At 36.6% G+C, this 13,964-nt stretch overlaps 1 long non-coding RNA gene and 1 pseudogene across 1 annotated transcript; both read left to right on the top strand.

The window, feature by feature from the left end:
- Positions 1-3,607: 3,607 nt before the first annotated feature.
- On the top strand, positions 3,608-13,728 carry LOC113288192 (annotated as a pseudogene).
- LOC113288193 lies at positions 7,744-10,126 on the top strand. Its single transcript, XR_003330515.1, has 3 exons — positions 7,744-9,558; positions 9,637-9,701; positions 9,896-10,126. It is a non-coding gene; the product is annotated as an uncharacterized LOC113288193 (long non-coding RNA).
- Positions 13,729-13,964: the final 236 nt, after the last annotated feature.

Here is a 13,964-nt window from a genome sequence, read left to right as displayed (position 1 = left end):
CGTTTTTACCATAAATAATATATGGAAATAGTATAAAGTGAAGTCATTCTTACCATTATCTTGAAAGCGTTGACTACATCTTCGGAAGTAGACTTGTTGGTGATCTTGATTTCCTTCGCCTTCCCCTTATCAGCTACCTTTTGACTTTTCTTATTGATAATAAAGGGATGAGAAATTTGGTTATACCAATCTATATAGCCTGGATCCTCTTCACATGGATCATCAAGTAAAGGTGTTAACTTGGACGCATCTAATGTGTGATCGTCTAAGTTATTCCAAAAATCAAGGGTGGGATCAGGATCATACTTTGGTTCCCAAGATAAACTGGTGCTTTTAGTTCCAGTACAACTCTTTGGTAACAACCTGAATTTCTCATCAAACAAAGGAACCTTTTGGACATATCCTAATTGACGGAGTACTCGTCGAGGATCGTATATAACATAACCACCGGGATAAAACAATGTCCCATGATACATACCTACCGACATATCCTCATCTTCAACAACTTTATCTTCTTCATCTTCCTTCTCATATGGTTGAAAAACGACATCATCAACACCCATCAGGTCTAACGTCTCTCTCAAACTTGCCACCAACTTTTTTTTGTTCCTTTTCTTCGAGTCCTCGTACGCGTACCGTGCTGCAGTTGGCTCCATATCAACATAATCGACATCCTTCTGAAATATTTTGGCCAAGTTCAAAATTGGGAAATGGTCATATATCCACACCTACATCCAAAGAACCACATTCAAAAATCAAAGGAATTGAAGTGATAGAAACTATTTTTACTTGGAAACATCAAAGTAAGAATAAAGTTTGCAAACTCAGAGAACTGTTCGGCTTATATGGATCAAGTATTATAAGCCGAACCAAATAAATAATAAGTTCGGCTTATACGATTTTATGGTTATAATCCGAACCATACTCTGAACTCCCAGAAGTTACCTGGAGCAAAGGGAAGTTTCCTTCGATGTTTGTACTTGTCAACCTAGACGCGGTGGAAATTTGGTCCAGCAGGTACGCGAGCGTATCCGTTCCCCAAGCATACTTGTTACAAGTTTCAAGATTCTTTACCGATTGGAGATAATTAGCATTTACCTTGTTTCCGGTAAGGTCGGGAAAGATGTCTCTACCAAGAGTATAAAGCAAGTAGGCAGTTCTGGTTTGCTTCACTTTGACGGGATCCATTACCAACAAACCTTCCTTTACTCTATCCTTTGTGTTCTCAAATTCGTTTTTCAAGTTGGTCAGCTTGATCTTCTTATTCTTCTTATTTCTACCATTGGGAGTGCATACGGAATCAACATCTTTAACGGATCGACAAAACTCCAACTCAGTTTTGTAATTACCCCAACCAAGACTTTCCCGGTACAAATTGTAGAGATCATCCCAACTCATGTCATAAAAATCAGCATCCACATTTCTACCCCTTGCTTTAAGGCCTGTAAGCTTATTAGCCTCATCAGGAGTGATTGCCATCTCTCCAAAAGGTAATTGAAATGTGTAAGTTCCTGGACAGAATCTCTCGGTAAAGGTAGAGGCCGACACACTATCATATTCCTTATGTCCATAAAGCACTGGCTTGCACGTAAGCAATCACCTCAGGAACCTCTTCATCAAGACTCCATTCCGCTGCCCCCTGGTGTCTTAATACTCGGACTGCACGGTTGTGATTAGGAGTCTCATAAGTTCTCTTCGCCCAAGATTCGACATAACCAATCAACACATATCCTCCATATTCCGGAAGACCATGAGACAAACCATTTGATAGAGGTGTAATTACATCATCTTCACCAGGAATGTGTAAACCAATGATCCGTCGATCATCATCATCCGTCTCTTTCTCGGGTTCTGCCACCTTCTTACCTTTCTTGTCTTTCTTGGGTTTTCCTTGGGGTTGTGTTTCTTGATGAACTTCTTGATGTTCTTCTTGATTATCATCAACTTCTTCATCTTCAAGTATTCCTTCTTCTTGTCTTTCAACTCTTAATTGTTCAGCTTTTTCTTCTAAAATGCCTCCTCTACCTCCCGCTCCCAATTTTTTCTTACCTCCTCCTCGAGGATCGGGAGTTTTAGAAGTAGAAGGTGTTACCTCCATCTTCTTCCTCTTTTTAGATGCATTGGTCTTGACACAAGTATGAAAGTTATAAGTATGTTTCGAACAACAAAGGGATACAAATTATATGAAATATGGATTTGAAATGCCAAAAACTTGTCAACAAATAAGAAGGCTCGGCTTACCCGAAATAACACATATGAGCGGGACCATGTCTTGAAATTTTCATTAGCTTACACATAGAGTGGATCGGCTCATACTACAAAATAATTATAAGCCGATCTTTTATATTCAGCTCACAACCGATACTTTCGAATAAGCCGAACCTATGATTATGAACTCAAACATGTATTCGGCGCAACATGATATCATATAAATAAGCCGATCCTATACACTTGTAAAATTTATGGAATTTTAACAATGATATTCGGCGCAACCTTAATACTATCGAATAAGCCGAACCTAGACTTATGAATTAAAACATTTATTCGGCGCAAAATGGTGTCATACAAATAAGTCGATCCTACACATGCAGAATTCATGAAATTCAAACAACAAAACTAATACAACCATACAAGCCGATCCTAAGCACATGCAAAATTTCTGAAATTCTTAAAATATTTATTCGGCACAAAACTAATACTACCATATAAGCTGATCCTAAGCACATGCAAAATTTCTGAAATTCAAAAAACATTTATTCGGCACAAAACTAACACCATCGAATAAGCCGTCCTAAATATAAGGCTCCGTGTCATTAAGTTCGGCTAAAAACGGATTTGCATTTTAAGCCGAGTCGTTCATATGCACTTTCAGGGTTCAGTTTCAAGAACAGCTCGGCGCACATCTAAGGTTTTTTTTTATGTCGAACCATACCCTGTAACCGCCGCACAAACATGTTTTTGACGAATTAAATCTATCATACCAATCAAAAACATCAAATACGAGATGGGTTTGTAGAACTAACCTTCTTATTCTCATTTCCGGAGTTGGTTCTTCTTCAATCTCTTCTTCTGGTTGATTTTGTGGTTGATTTTGAGTTTGTTCTTCATTCTCTAAATCTTCTTCTTCTTCAATAGGTTGTTCAATCGATCGATTAGAACGAGATACTGGCTTACGACGACCCATTATATATATGAGTTTAATCGTTTCACGAATCGACGATTAAATTTCGGCGGTGATACGATGAAAAAAAAGAAGAAGAGAATGGTGGGTTCGGCCGTGGAGGAGGAAGAAGAAAAGGGGGTTGAATGAAACTGATTTTAGGTTTATTGATTATAGGTTTTTGTATTAGGGTTAGATATAAATTAGTAATTTAAAAGATTTAAGGGCGTATAGGTAATTGAACTATCCATAGAGTACCCCTATAAGGTCACCCAAGTTAGGACTATTGCTTTGTATGCCTAGAAATATTTAGGTATGCCCAAAATCAGGAATTCATTATTTCTACATCCTCGATTTTGAGTGGCTGTGGCTTTTTACCTTCAGACCCTTACTTATAGATGACTGACTAAGAAAGCCAATCTAACTTATCTTCTTCTTCTTCTACCCGCCTAATATTTTGACAATTTTGGGTTATCAGTGATCCTTGAGGTAGAGGGAGATGGGAAATAGTAGAGAGAGCAGGGATGATGAAGAATATAATCTTCCACTATTTGAAACAAAGGAATCAAAGGGTCGACTTGCTTATCGATTATTTTCAGTTTCTACCTTCATTTGTATCTGTTTGATTCTGGTGTATAGAGTCAGGTATATTGTAACAGAGTTTGTTGATGGAGGTGAGTTTGGAGAATCAGGAAGATGGTGTTGGATCGGTTTGTTTGCGTGTGAGATATGGTTCACTATCTATTGGCTTTTCACTCAAGCTGTTCGTTGGAATGTCATATATCGCAACACCTTCAGACATAGACTCTCACTCAGGTACTAGTACCAGCAGCTACTTCTTTCTCTGTCTTACACACAGACACACACTTGAGAAGTCCTTCGTGAATCATTAGCAGTGGATTGTTGTGTAGGGAGTCAGTTGTTGTATGACAACAGTCTCTGAAACCTAAGACTTCAATTGCTGTTTCAATTAGAATGGAATTTTGGAGTTCACGTTATTCTTATGTCGGTAATTGCAGATATAAGGAGCAGTTACCTGGTGTACTTGTCGGATGATGGTGGGTCAGAGCTGACGTTTTACGCTCTATTAGAGGCTTCCCATTTTGCCAAGTTCTGGGTACCATTTTGCAAAAAATTTAAGGTGCAGCCAAGGTCACCCATGGCATGTGTTTCAAATCCCCCAGCTGCTGCTTTAAATTCTCAAGAATGGTCTAACATTAAGGTACTGGCAACATTTTGCTTCGTAAGAAATTTGTGCGCTATGTATTTGCGTCAAACTCAAACACAACCATGTCATAGATAATTTCTCAGGCAATGGGGTTGTTGTCTCTACTCTATTGACAATTACAGCTCTTTCAATTTTCTGTTTCCAGATATTATACGAGGAAATGGAGGAACGAATCGAAACTGCAACGAAGTTGGGAAGGATTCCTGAAGAAATGCAGGCTAAGCACAAAGGATTTTCAGAATGGGCTTCCGTTGCTTCTCAGCACAACCATCCAACAATCCTTTAGGTAAATTATTTTCATTTGTTTCGCAAGCTCAACAAGGGTACTATCAAAGTTGGGAACTATCATATTAATGTTAAAATTTTCACTTGGGTGTAGATATTAATCAATAGCCGAGATCCACATGCCGTGGACATTGAAGGATGCAAATTGCCTATTATTTGTTTCCATATTTTGATCATTGTTTATCGAAGGTAATTGATTTTGCATCAATATTAATATTAATATTAATATTTCACTATATGTAAAAATTTCCACACTTTGATCATTCATTGCATATATCTCAATTTAATGAAGTTTCCATATTTTACCCAGTGATTGGGGATGAAGTTGACATGTAGCAATACTATTATATCGCTATTAATGTGATTATTGCTAGTGTTTCCATATTTTTACGATTGATTGCTGAAATGGATCGGAGTGATTGAGCCCAAAATTTTCATCCACTATTTTGATTTGTTATCAGCCAGGACAAATAGTTTGTCTATATATATCCTGCCGGAATCGATGTAAATCACGTTTGGATAATAAAACTAAAACATCTAGACAGAGAAAGATGGGAGAAATAGAGTGAGAGAAGATGATGAAACTAAGGATGATGTTTTTCCAATCTTGTACGAGACAAAGAAAGCTAATAAAGATCAACTAGTTATTCGCTGGTTATTTTTGATTTCTACACTGATAAGTATATGCTTGGTTTGGTTTTATAGATTTAAGTATGATCCTAGAAGTGTTGCTGAAGCTGACAATCATAAGCTTGGAACAATAAGATGGATCTGGATCGGTTTGTTTGCAGCAGAAATTTAGTTCGGGTTTTACTGGATTCTTTCTCAGCCTCTCCCTTTGAATCAAGTTTTTCTTCACACTTTCAGAGACATACTGTTACTCTCCAAGTATCTCTCTATCACTCCAGCTACCGTGGAGGTGGGTAGTAGCTTTTTTTTTTTGGATGACTCGGTACCTAGTTTATTTGCTGACTGAATAGTATATGAATCTGACTTGAGTTTCTGTGCTGACTGACTAGTATATTAATCTGACTTGAGTTTAAATTGACAGATACGAGGAGAAATTACCACGTGTAGATGTATTCGTATATACTGCAAACCCGGTGATCGAGCCACCAGCGATGGTGATCAACACTGTGTTATCTGTAATGGCGTATGATTACCCTCCAGAGAAGCTTAGCATTTACTTGTCAGATGACGGTGTTCTGACTTGACGTTTCACGCATTGTTAGAAGCTTCTCATTTTTGCAAGTATTTGATACCATTTTGCAAGAAGTTTCAAGTGGAGCCGAGATCACCTATTGCATACTTCTCATCCAACTCTAACCATAGCTCATCCAGTTTCAATAGCAAAGAATGGTCAGCCATGAAGGTAAAATTAGTAAAATCATCATTTTAAAAGTAGAGCATTATACGCGTCTCACTTTTCTAAGGGATGTCATTCCTGAGGGCCGGATTATAGTCACGGAGAAAATAGGATTCTGATAATAGGATAATCACAAGCACAATTCTTTTTTGATCACTAGACCATTATTTCTCTTATTCTAGATACTATATGAGAAAATGGAGAATAGGATTGAGGCTGCAACTAAGTTGGGTAAGGTTCCTGATGAAATGAGAGCGCGACACAAGGGATTTTCAGAATGGGATTCCGTTTCTTCTCCACGTGACCATCAAACGATTCTTCAGGTAATGTAATCTAATGAACCTTATACTAGGCGTGTTTTCTCTTTTTCTTTCTGTCAAGTTACATCAATTTTTCTAGTTACTCTGAAGAATTTCCTTAACATTTGAAATGAAATGTAGATTCTGATCGATAGTCGAACACCAGATGCTGTGGATATGGAAGGAAGTAAGTTGCCAACACTAGTGTACATGGCTCGGGAGAAAAGACCACAACACCACCATAAATTCAAAGCTGGAGCTATGAATTCATTGGTAAATTATACTGCTGGAAGCCATGTTTCCATTATTGCCTTCATTTGATGAGTTAATCTAAGAACAGCAGACCATTGATTTTTGATTTAAATGTGCAGATACGGGTATCATCAAAGATAAGCAATGGGAGTATCATCCTCAATGTGGACTGTGATATGTATTCAAACAATTCAATATCCATAAGAGATGCCTTGTGTTTCTTCATAAATGAAGAAAAGAGGCATGAAATTGCGTACGTTCAGTTCCCACGGAACTTCGATAACATCGGCAAGAACGATCTATATGGTGGGGTATTGCGAGTAATTGCTGAGGTAGGTAATCAGCAAAAGTAATGCTTTTCATGCTAAATCATTTGTGAATATGAGAATAAGTTTGGTTTAGTTTTGATAATTGAAGCAAGACTTTCCGGGTCAGGATGGTAATGGAGGACCGTCATACGTCGGGAGTGGTTGTTGTAGCGCCTCCGAAGCTAACAGCTGACTAATCCAAGAGATTAACTAAATAAAGAGGCACTAAGAATCTAAATCATTTACTTAAACATTCAATTAAGAAATCTGTTACAAAACTTAACCCGATAACTAACCTCGCTTAGAAATATATAAATAAGAACTTCTCTCAAATGAGACATATACAATAGTTATTTGGTATACAAACAGAATATACAACGTAATAAACATAACAGAAGTTAACCAACTAACGAAATCAACCTTGAAGCTTTCGCTGTGCAACTCTGATCTGTCTCTGAAACTGAAAGTGGAAACGGGTGAGCACATCATCCCTAAAAGTGGTGCCCCGCAGAAATAACATTTAACTTTTAAGTAATCATTGCAAGATTTAGAAAACAATAATGTTTTCCCAAACATTAAAAAGTGACCAAGTCACTGAAATAAACAAACATGAATATGGACAAGCTCTTTCTTCAAACAATGTATAATATTCGTGCTAACCACACTCATTAGCTACTGATATCACCAAGACCATGATGACCCACTCTAAGCAATAAAAGTTGAATTCATGTAGGTATAAATGTGAAAGAGCCTATCCTCACTGAAATAAACAAACATGTATATGGACAAACCCCTTCTTCAAACAATGTATAATATTCGTGCTAACTACACTCAATAGCTACTGATATCACCAAGACCATGATGACCCACTCTAAGCAATAAAAGAAGAATTCATGTAGGTATAAATATGAAGGAGCGTATCCTATATACCACAAGTGGAAATTCTCATTTCCCATAAAAATTCATATTGAAAATACATTACAAGTCTTTTCCAAACCATGGAAAGATTAACATAAACAACAGAATTATCGTAATGCAATTTAAACAAAGCATGGAATGCACAACTAGACAACGCATGAATTTGATAAACATAAATCTTTGTAAAAGAAAACATCGATGGTTACAAGAGAGTCAAAAGTATTCCCACCTATTTTGATGACAAGCCACGCCTACCTCGATATCCACGATCCACTGGTTCATCCTTTGAATCGATCGTTGTTAATATAGACTAATTGTTGATCATACAAGAACTCTAAGAAACTAGCCAAAATGGCTCATACAAGAATCACACAAGTCTATCTAATGGTTCTAAGCCTTCTTCTACACCATTTTATTATTTATCTTTAACATATCCAAGGTTTATTAATTCAATTAGGTTGATTCTATAGTCCATTAGTTAAATCTTATGAACATCTACAACTTTGTCGAAGGAACCAAAGTAGGGCTGAGCAGAAAAACCGTAACCGCGGTTTTCATCCGTATCCGTCCGCAAATTTGCGGGTAAAAACCAATCTGCAAGAATTATGGACCGGACACGGGTGCATTTTCAAATCCGCACGTGGTGCGGTTACAGTTGCGGTTGGGATTTGATAACCGCGGATTACCCGCACCGTAGGACATTTAGGGAATTATTAAAAGTATTAAGGATAATATGGGAAGTTGGGGTTTTATATATAAGGATCTTATATTTCTAAACCCTAATAGCCTTTTTTTCTTTCTTCGAGTTCATCGTCTCATCGTCTCATCTTTTTTTCTTCGAGTTCATCGAGTTCATCTTCGATTGCAGAGAAGTAATTTCTTCTTCATTGGTTGTAACATCTTTATCGATTTGCAGAGAAGTAAGTAACGATTAACTTTAGTTTTGATTGCAGAAAAATTAAATTTTTTGATTTTTTTTCCCCAAATCGATTGCATGTTTGTGATTGGTTTAAAGTAAAAGTTTCTCTTCTTTCTCTTTCGTTTCTTTAAGTTTCTAGGTTAATAGCCAAGCTCTTTGTTCACTAATCACCAGCGTTGGCGATCAAAAGTTGATTTTCTCGCAACCTCAAGCAAATACCACTTTCTGTTCATGTATTCAGTATTCTTTGACTCTTTCATAAAAGGTAATTACTTTTAGGTTTACTTTAATTTGGTGTAAAGTTTGATTTTTCATCTAAGATTATGTGGAACTGAAAATTGAGAATTTGAGATTGATATTTGTTAGATCATTTGTATGATTTAGTGGTTTCCATTATCAATTAAATTTAGATAATTTTAATTTCAGTTCAGATTTTTGTTTTAGGAATTAGGATTAACTTTCAATTATCAATTCAATTGGGAACTGGGGATTCATTCTCATTTAATTGTATTCATTTTTGAGTTCTTATTTTGTTTTGGGAAATAGGGTTAAGTAACTTTTAATTCAATTGGGTACAGGGAATTCTAATTGGTGTATATTTGTTTTGGGAATTAAGGTTAAATTATATTCGTTTTCAATTTCTAATTCATTTTTTTATTTTCATTGGTTCAATCAATGGGTACCATTTTTTTGTGAATAAATCATATTTGGAAAAGGGGTTATTAATGTTGATAGCTTTTCCTTCACATCCGGGAAGAAAAGAAGTATAATTTTAGTCGGCTGAAGACGAAGGGATATAGACGAGGAAGCGTTGCAAAGAAAGGTTTGTATTCTTCTAATAACAATGATTAGCCTGGATGGAGTTGTTAATCATATTTTCCCACTAAAATTTTTCTATCAGAGGAATTGAGTATTGGGAGGCTTTTGATTTGGGTAGACATCAAATCGCTTGATTATTACGGTAAGGTAACTGATTTCCAAATCCCTCTCTATTTTGTTGATTTGAGTCAAATTTTTGTTGGTATTGTTAGGTCATTGATTTGTAGTGGGAACAGTTTTTGCATGTTAATCTTGTAGTGGGAACCATATATCAATATTTATGATCAGAATGATGCCCAAATTTAGTGTTTACTGATTATCTATAACTCCTCATTTTACAGATGCGGCAGAAATCTTGCAGGAAATTCCAGACATATCTATCATGGATTGAATAAACTAGTACTCGAATCCAAGGTCTCTTTTTCAGTTTTTGGCATCAGAGATTCATATGGCTTGGCACCAGACTTGTTGCATTTGAATTAGTACTCTTTTGTGTTAGCTGTTAACTATCTTATGTCTATTGTTGCTTTTGAATTACTGAATTAGAACTCTTTTGTGTTAAAAAAACGTTTGTACTCTAGTCTGTAACTTTCTAGTTTCTATACTTTGTTTTTTTTTGATGATTCTTGTGATCAAATCCGCGGTTAATCCGCAACTGGCCCGCAAAATCCGCCGATCCGCAGAGGGCAAATCCGCGGGTGATTGGGCCGGTCACGGTTTGAATTCCCAAATCCGCAACTTTGACGGTTTGGTTGCGGGTGACCCCTAATCCGCAACCGTCCGTTGCTCACCCCTAAACCAAAGGATAATTCAGACCACAAGAGGTCCAAAACATAGAAGTAGGAATTCTAATCCTAAGGCCAAGTCCACTAATCAGGCCCATTACACAAGGCCTGGTCCATTAGGGTTAACTAACGGTCAATAACGGTGAAACTAACAGTCACGGGTCAACAACAGTCAATGTAAGTCAACAATAAAGGTCAAGTCAAGTCGAGGGTCAATGGTCAAACTGATTCAACTCAGTCAGATAACCTGAGTCAGATAAAAAAGATTCTAAGTCAGACCGAATCTGTTCAGTCAGACATGGATAAGGTTCAGGCCTGAGCCACAAACACAAGTCAAAGATCCTACCACACCTGCATCTCTAATCCTAGTTCAATTTCACCAACCTGATTTTATCAAAGACCTTTTTACTCAAATAAATTCATTATAACAGAATTCTATAATTTCAATACAACTGAAATACAAGGTTTACCTTGAACAGCACTTGCAGGATTTCACTAAGATCACAGTCAAAACATCATTACAACCTATTTTAGCTTATACATCTACATGTGCAGTAACTGCAATATCCAACATGCCTCAACCCAAACAACACTACCTACAAACTCATCTCATACCACACACATACGAAAAAAGAATTCAACCATCCCCTGCAGTTGTTGTTCACAATTCAACACCGTTTTCATATCCACAATCACAGTTCCATTACACCCTCTCCATAATTCAATTCAAAACTCAAAACATCGTCTCCAGTCCTTCATTGCAAACACCAATAGTTCTTTGTAATACAATTCATCCTCCATGTGATTTAACACAACCCCAAATTACAATCTCAACAACAGTAATTCCTAAACAACCACAACACTTGCAATCCCCAACCTCATCAGCAACATACACAATTCATCATTGAATCCACCTTTTTCTGTAACAACACTTAAACCTAATAACTATGATAATCCTAGTTCTAGCTGTAATATCTTCATTCAAACAATCTGCAATATTCATTCCTTCTACATCCCCTAACATTCATCTATATGATCAATACTTGTATCTTCCAAGCTTACAACACTAGTCCCCTGCCATTCTTCATAAATACCCTACAACTTTAAACTTACAACTCCATTCTACAATTATCTCAATCCTGGTTCTATTCTAAATCAAATGAACCAAATACCTTAATCAACTGAATTCAAAATATTGAAATTAGAATAGTTGGAGACTTACCCAAGCTTTAACATCTTCTGAATTTCCAAATTACCAGATCAATTCTACTCAATCCCTAATTTCAATCTGGGGAAGAACACATGAACCCTAACTGTCTTCAATCTTTATTTACTCTTCATCCTTAAGCTAAAATCAGTCAATTGATCAATACCCATCTTAAATCCCATTTTTTAGAATATCAATTCCATCTTTAAAACTTCTCTGAGTTACTGTTTAAGAAACCCTAACTCTAACTTATTCGATTCATCATCAAAACAACTTCAGAAACTTGATTCAACAACAATCCCTTCTTAAAACATTAATTTCATCTTCTAATCGAACTTCTACACAGTCTTCTGAAAAACCCTAATTCTTACCCTGTCTCTGATTCACATAATTATCATCTTCTTCTTTTATCGCCAAACCATTAACAACACCATATACCTTCATCAACCATACATAACACTCAACTGATTCTCTCGATTGATTCTCACTGACTCTCAGCAGAAGAAGAACGGGGAACAGAAGAGCAGAAGAAAAAGAAGAGAAGAAAGAGAAAGAAGAAGATAAGATGTAATTCTTCTCGGCCGGTATTTTTTGATAAGGTCAAGGAAAAATGATAAAGGTACCCACCCAGATGATATGGGGATCCCAAGTCGGCTAATTTGCAAAATGACTATTTTTCCCTTCAAATAAATCTGATGATATCTTCTTCGTCCGATATCCGAATGACACGTTCGAATAGTCCATTCTTCGTAACTTTTCGAGGTTTATCTCAAGATACTAGTTTCATATCTAAATCGTTGTTAGATTAATTCCAATTAATTATCGTTCTTGTTAAACTAATCAAGTTATTATCGGTTAATTCGTCAAATGACTAGTCTAATAGCGTTGACGAGCTTGAGGGTCTTTACAATTTCTTTCACAGAAGAGAAACACTTTTGGGGAAAGAGAATAACAAATCATCTAAGAGAGATCAATGTGAAAACTAATGATATCCTATCAAAGTGAGTACTTACAGAAAGTATTGCTGAACTCCAAGACAACGTGAAGGATCTTGCAAATTGTATTTATGAGGAGAATACTCAATGAGGAAATAAGGTTCGTTCTGTATGCGTGCGTCTGTTAGTCACTCGCTGTCTCTTCATATTATACATGTATGAGATAGCCAATGCCATTCATATCTATGTATGATTCATTTTTTCATATGGGATTGAAGTATGGTTATCCGGTGGAAGATGTACTGACAGGGTTGACCATTCAATGCCGTGGCTGGAAATCGGTTTACTTGAATCCAGAAAGGAAGGGGTTCTTGGGTGTTGCTCCAAACAGATTATGTGACACTCTTGTGCAACATAAAAGATGGTCTGAAGGAGACTTTCAGATTTTTCTTTCAAAATACAATCCTTTTCTGTATGGACATAAAAAGATTTCTTTAGGACTTCAAATGGGTTATTGTGTTTACTGTTTGTGGGCTCCTAACAGCTTACCCACGTTATACTACCTTTCCATCCCACCCCTTTGTCTTCTGAAGGGCATTCCCTTGTTCCCAAAGGTACTCTCTTTTTTTCTGTCTGGTGACCAATAAGGCAACAAATTCAAGTTATAACGAAATGTGGTGTTATGTGATCAAAATACAAGTCTATGGTTCCTGCCCTTCGCGTATTTGATCATCTCAACGTACACATACAGCTTGGCGAAGTTTTTATTGTTAGGTAGGACACTTCAAGGATGGTGGAATGAGCAGAGGATATGGATGTTTAAAAGGACAACCTCGTATTTGTTCGCAATCATTGATTCCATCAGCAAGCTATTAGGATTGTCCAAGTCAGCATTCGTCATCACGTCTAAGGTTGTTGAAGAAGATGTTTCCGACACATATGAAAAAGAAATAATGGACTTTGGAACGTCTTCTCGCATTTTCACAACAATCATTGCAACCCTTGCTTTGATCAAACTTTTCAGTTTAGTTTGAGGTCTGAAAAGAGTGTTCATTGACATGAAACTCGAGACGATTGAGCAGCCATTGATAATACAAGTTGTCCAGTGTGGTTTTATAGTACTTATAAACTTACCAGTGTACCAAGGAGTATTTAGAAAAGACAAGGGTCGGATTCCGCCTTTTGTGTCTCTAAAATCAGTCACTTTAGCTCTATCAATCTGTATATTGGTATCTTCTTTGTACTAGATTATGATTGTGATGGTGCTGCATTAAAATCCAACAAATTGAGAAGTCAAATAATGCTGGGTGGTACATATTCCTTCTTAACTATGTTGCACATCAAGTTATGTGGAAAAGTTTATTGGGATGGCAAACTACTGAAATTCTTTACTTTTGGTTTTTGGACAAAGCTACTACTCCCTTCATTCCTTTTTAATAGGCTGATTTCTATAAATAAATGTTTCAAAAGAAATAGACTGGTT

This window comes from Papaver somniferum, chromosome 6 (genome assembly GCF_003573695.1).
Source record: "Papaver somniferum cultivar HN1 chromosome 6, ASM357369v1, whole genome shotgun sequence".
NCBI classification, from domain to species: Eukaryota; Viridiplantae; Streptophyta; class Magnoliopsida; order Ranunculales; family Papaveraceae; genus Papaver; species Papaver somniferum.
The sequence above is the reverse complement of the archived record's forward strand: the minus strand, read 5'-3'. Positions and strand labels throughout refer to the sequence as shown.